Source organism: Pelodiscus sinensis, chromosome 12, assembly GCF_049634645.1.
Source record: "Pelodiscus sinensis isolate JC-2024 chromosome 12, ASM4963464v1, whole genome shotgun sequence".
Taxonomy (NCBI): Eukaryota; Metazoa; Chordata; order Testudines; family Trionychidae; genus Pelodiscus; species Pelodiscus sinensis.
The window spans coordinates 8,872,658-8,877,749 of NC_134722.1; the positions used below are offsets into that span (position 1 = coordinate 8,872,658).

At 44.1% G+C, this 5,092-nt stretch overlaps 1 long non-coding RNA gene across 1 annotated transcript; it reads right to left on the reverse strand.

Annotated features, from left to right (window-relative positions):
* Positions 1-467: 467 nt before the first annotated feature.
* Positions 468-4,891, reverse strand: LOC142831139 (uncharacterized). Its single transcript, XR_012906796.1, has 2 exons — positions 4,712-4,891; positions 468-596 (listed from the first exon to the last, which is right to left on the reverse strand). It is a non-coding gene; the product is annotated as an uncharacterized LOC142831139 (long non-coding RNA).
* Between the last annotated feature and the right edge of the window lie 201 nt (positions 4,892-5,092).

A 5,092-nucleotide genomic window follows, 5' to 3' on the forward strand; every position in this document is an offset into this window, starting at 1 on the left:
GAAAACCCCCCCAAAAAGGAACTAGGAATATAATTATTGCTCTCTCTCAAACACAGTTAAGATGGGACCAAATCAAAATCACAGCTCCAGGGATCCTGCATCTCTGAGAGGTTTGGAATGCAAATCCAGTGTCAGATTTCATACTGTTTTTGTTACAGGAAGTCTCAATATTATGGTGCTGAAGAGTCATTTCTCTAGTGAGCCAAAGCAAAGTCTCTGGATCTGAGCACCCCAAGTTTTGGTGTGTTCCGTCTCCACGTCCTAATATTGTGGTTTTGACTGATCTCCCTATTTATTCTCACATAGGCAAATCAAATATAAGGCGGCTCTTATAAGGGACTTACAAGCACTTGTCAAAATGTAGCAAATTTCTATGCTCCCATAGAAACATAAGTCACCTTTCAATATCTATGTCTTGAAGGAGATGTACTACGTTATTAAACATTAAATAGTCACACACCATAATAGCCAGCGCTTGTAATCCTCATTTTTAATTTGTCAGGAGCACTTCTGCAAAGTTACAGAGCTTCCGACACAGCTGGGGATGGCTGGTGCCTGCATACCGCCGCTAGATGGAGCCACCGTCATTCATCAGGCTGGAATTCAGGGGCAGTGATGAATTGTTAGAAGAAAAAAACAGTATCTGGTGTCAATAATACATTTGCAACACTTGCAGCACATTTATATACTGGGAGCGTTCTTCAAATACAGCTGGAATCTCTGCTATAATCAAAGGATATTGAGCAGTACATTATGCAGCTTAAAATAGACCCCAAGACCAGTTACTATAACTGTCGTTCATCTGCAAGGAAAGTTTTACTAAGGGCATAAATAGTTCTTACAGTCTGTCAAGGGTCGATGCGGATCCTGGAGGGTAAATCTTAGCCTCTGTCTCCCCTTGGAATATATCACTTCATTTACAGTGCACAGGGTCCAAAGCAAATCCTAGTGAATCAAACTGTCAGTGCTAAGCTCCGGGAGACCAACTGTCTGGATCCATTGTAATGAAGAGTTGGTTTGTGGACAGATGATCTTGAAAAAGGGACAAACACCAGAAATCATCTTGTTCAGATATTGTGTAGACCAGTGTTCCCTGTAAGCTGAGCGTTTAGGCGGCCAACCAAGAGAAATTAAATGTCACCCAGCTGACTAGCAGAGTGCCAGCAGCCAGAAGCAAGTGTTTCTATTGGTGGTGTACATATGTATGTGCCTTAGTGCACGTAACAAAATTTATTCAGCACATGAATGGAAAATATTATAGGAAACGTTGTGATAGCGGGATTCACAGCAGGGACAAGAGGAAGAGAAGGAAGGAAGAAAAGAGGGATTGTTTCAAACTGTATTTGGAACATATTTCAGAGAGCACTTTTTAAACGAGATACATCTGATCAGGGTTCATCTGTGAATTAGAGGCTTTAGCACTTATGGCAGCATAGTCACTGCTAAAATAGAATAGCAAGTGCTGATGAAATTCACTAGATACACAGACCTAGAAATTGGACTACACTAATTATTCTCAGTTCAGGTCCATTATCAGCAGTATCACATATTGAGACATGCTGGTGCCCAGAGGCCCTAAACACCATTGGAGTCCTATTGCGCTAGGTCCTGTACAGATTCGCATGAAAACCCAGTCCCTGCTCTGACATATTTCCAATCTAATCTGACTTTGGCCCTGCAAATATCTCACAGTAGCTGAATTGAGCTGTTTTCTGTGTATGTAGACAAAGAGAGTATTCAAGGGTGGATGGTGCTACAAAGGGTTAAAGCAGACTTTGGAGAGGGCCGTGGTAGGAGCCAATCAGTGGGAGGCTGAAGGCAGCCAATCAGGGCCAGGCTTGGCCCTATAAAGAAGGGCTGCTGGAAAGAAGGAGCTCAGTCTTCCCTTGGGGCTTGAGGGAGAGGGACTAGCTGCTAAAAGAGACTGCTTCCATGGGAAGAACAGTGCTGGAAGAGGCAAGGGAGCCAGCAGGGCTTCAGCCTGACTAACTCCCAGGCTCAGGCTCTGTCTAAGGGGTCTGAGAGGATACTAGGGCTGAAGAGGGCCAGACAAGGGAGAAATCAGCATCCGGTCCTCCCCGCTTGCTGACAATGAGTGGCCAATGCAGACTGCAGTTTGACCCTGACGGAAGGGGCTAGACGTGGCCTGCAGTGGGTCAGCGTGGAGAGTGGTGGAATGAGGCATAGTCAGTTCCCCAGAGGGGAGGAACGCTGGAGTGGGCACCACCATACGGCAGTAACCCAGGGGAAGAGTTACTGAGGTCTGGGAGGGACATGGGTCTTGGCATGGTGGAGGCCAAAGAGGCAGATAATCGCAGGCCAGAAGGTGGTGTTCTGGTGCTGGACCGAGCTAATCCCCTGGGAGACCAGCAGGAGGTGACACCACTGTGAAACCTGCTACGTTTTATTGGGATGAATTCCATGAGTAGCCTTGATATCTCTCCTGGTAAGAAGAAGTTAGCAGACTGTAGATATGAGATTACAACCTCCAAAGACAGGAGAATGCTCCTCGGGATATATCCGCCCCTCAATATGGGGGTGCGATTCCCAGCTTGAGGAGACACACTGGGGCTAGCTCTCATTGAAGGGCTGACCACGCCATGAAGATTAAGAGTGTCTTGGATGGGTACACACCAGATGGAGGTGGCTTGTCTGTCCTGTGGCTCACACTGATGCAGCTACAGGTCCTTTTTAACTCACTGGTCCATTGAGACCTAGCTCAAATAGGTCTCTTCAAGCACCCCCAGATCCAAGCACGGACATTTCTCCCTCCTCATTTCAAGCTGACCACCACTAATCTTGGTCTTGAGAGAACTCATTTAAGAGATCAGGCAGCTGGCCCATTCACTCTTTGGGCCTTTTATAAAGACTGCCAATCCAGCGATCCATCTTGATGCTATTTTTATGATACGGACACTTGAAGCAAAATCATCATCTTGAGTGGTGTCAAGCCTCGGTGTTTGCTTTGCTTCTAGATTCAATTTCCATGTATTAGTTAAGATCAAGTTTGGTGCCAATTTGGTCCCTCTCCCCACAACGCCCCAGATACACAGCATTCTGCAATGGCAACATAATGGCCCATGAGACTGATGATTTTTCCACCTCTAATTCCTATTAATCCAGGTTTCCTGTTGACTTTTTTTAATCCTGGGGCATTACTAACCTTCATTTTAGAGTTGGCATTCAGCATGGCAAACTTGATGGATCCCTAACGAGTAACTTCTTTCTACCTATGTCCTGAGGCTCTGGAATCTTGGAATTCCTCCCTCGGGGAAAGATGTAACAGTCGATAAAAGTACTATTTTGTGTGTGATTTCTTAAAGACACTAGTTTGACTGCTAGGGTATGTCTACTTACAGTAGCACGTAGCTCCAATTGCATGGCTTATTTTGAGATAGCCTATTTCAAAATTTGGGGCTGTCTAAACAGCGCTAATTTTAAAATAGAACGCTATTCTGACAACTCCCTTAATCCTTGTGCAATGAGATTTATGGGATTTCGGAATAACAGGCCCATTGAAATAATGGGCTTGCTGTTAAGATGTGCAGAACACTATTTCAGGATAATGGATGTAGCGCCGTACCTCTACAGAATACCAGTGGGTTTGTGTGGGGAGAAAGAAAGATTAGAAAAAAAATCAGCATGTTAGAAAAATATGGTGGACTCAGAACAAAACCCCATAAAACACAGGGTTAGAGAATGGCTGTATCATTTTACATTACAGGATCTGCTTCTGTTGATAAAAGTTTAAAGAGAAAAACTTCAAGGACATCAATGGAAATCATTTACTGTGTGTTTTTTTTTTTTTTTTTTTTTTTTTTTTTTAGATTGGGAACAAAAATAGATAACAGAAGAGACTTTTGGAGCTATAAGTTTAACAAGACCTAATCCACAAACAGAGTAGTTCAAGAGATTTGTGTTTTAATTGAGTTTTGGCTTGGTACATAGAAATACACAGAGCATGTTTCCCCCCTAAGTAATTTTCCATGTAATTTATTTACAGGTGCACTGGGAATTTACTGTCTTCACAAGCTTGTTAATTTGTCAATAATTCATTTTAAGGGTTTCATTGTATTTCTCTCTGTGTTGTGGTGTGGCATATCTGGCAAGTTATTGCTATAAGAGGTATCTGTTTCATTGAAGACAACCTTGCCAGCATGTATTCAGCTTCTGAGGAGTACTGTGGAAAGTAGCTCACATGTTTCTACAGAATCAGTATTTCCCCACCAGGCCCACTGACAGGAGGGTGAGAGCCCTGGGCCCTTTAAATTGACACTGAAGCTTTATGTGATCCTGGCGGCATTGAGGGCTGGCCGGGAGACGGAGAAGGTGCCACAGACCAGGCAGCACTGAGGCCTGGCTGTTCCCAGTCCCGCATCTTGTGTCTGAGGTCTCGCTCCTTCCAGGAAAATGGAGCCCACCCTTCCCCCCCCCCCACACACACACGTCAGGCTTGAAGGGCCTGAAAACAAGAGTGAGAGCATGTGTGTGTATGTGTGTCAAGGCCCCAAAAACAGGAAAACCCAAGGATCTCTGAAGATCTCTCGCCAGCATTGCTGCTGAAGAAGAGATCAGAGATGTATGAGGAGACCTACACAAGGCTGTGCCTCCGAAAGCTAAAGAACATCAAGCGTGCAGAGGGCTTTTGTGTTTGCTAAATGAAAAGTGTGCTTGTCCAGTGCACATTGGGCAGAGATGTTCAAGAACTTACTTCTCCATCGTCTTTCTTCCCGGATACAATTCAACAGTGCAACTCAAAGCATTGGAGTGACGTGATTTCCAGCAGATGGTGCTATTGGGTAAAGCACATTTTCAAGACAAAAAACAAAACAAAACAAAAACCCAACAACTTACCAGCTTATTATGTGGCATGGCAAGAAGCCTGCATATTTTACTCTGAATTCACAAAGGAAAATGGGGAAAGTGCAATGCCCACCAAGTAGCACAGAGAAGGGCATAAGAAACGCTAACAGATTAATGAAAATTGCATTATGCCCTAAAGAAAATGCCCTTTTTTAACCATAAAAAGACCTTCTAGAATAACTGCTTTCACAGGAAATTTGATCAAGGCCTCGTTCAGAAGTGAGCAATT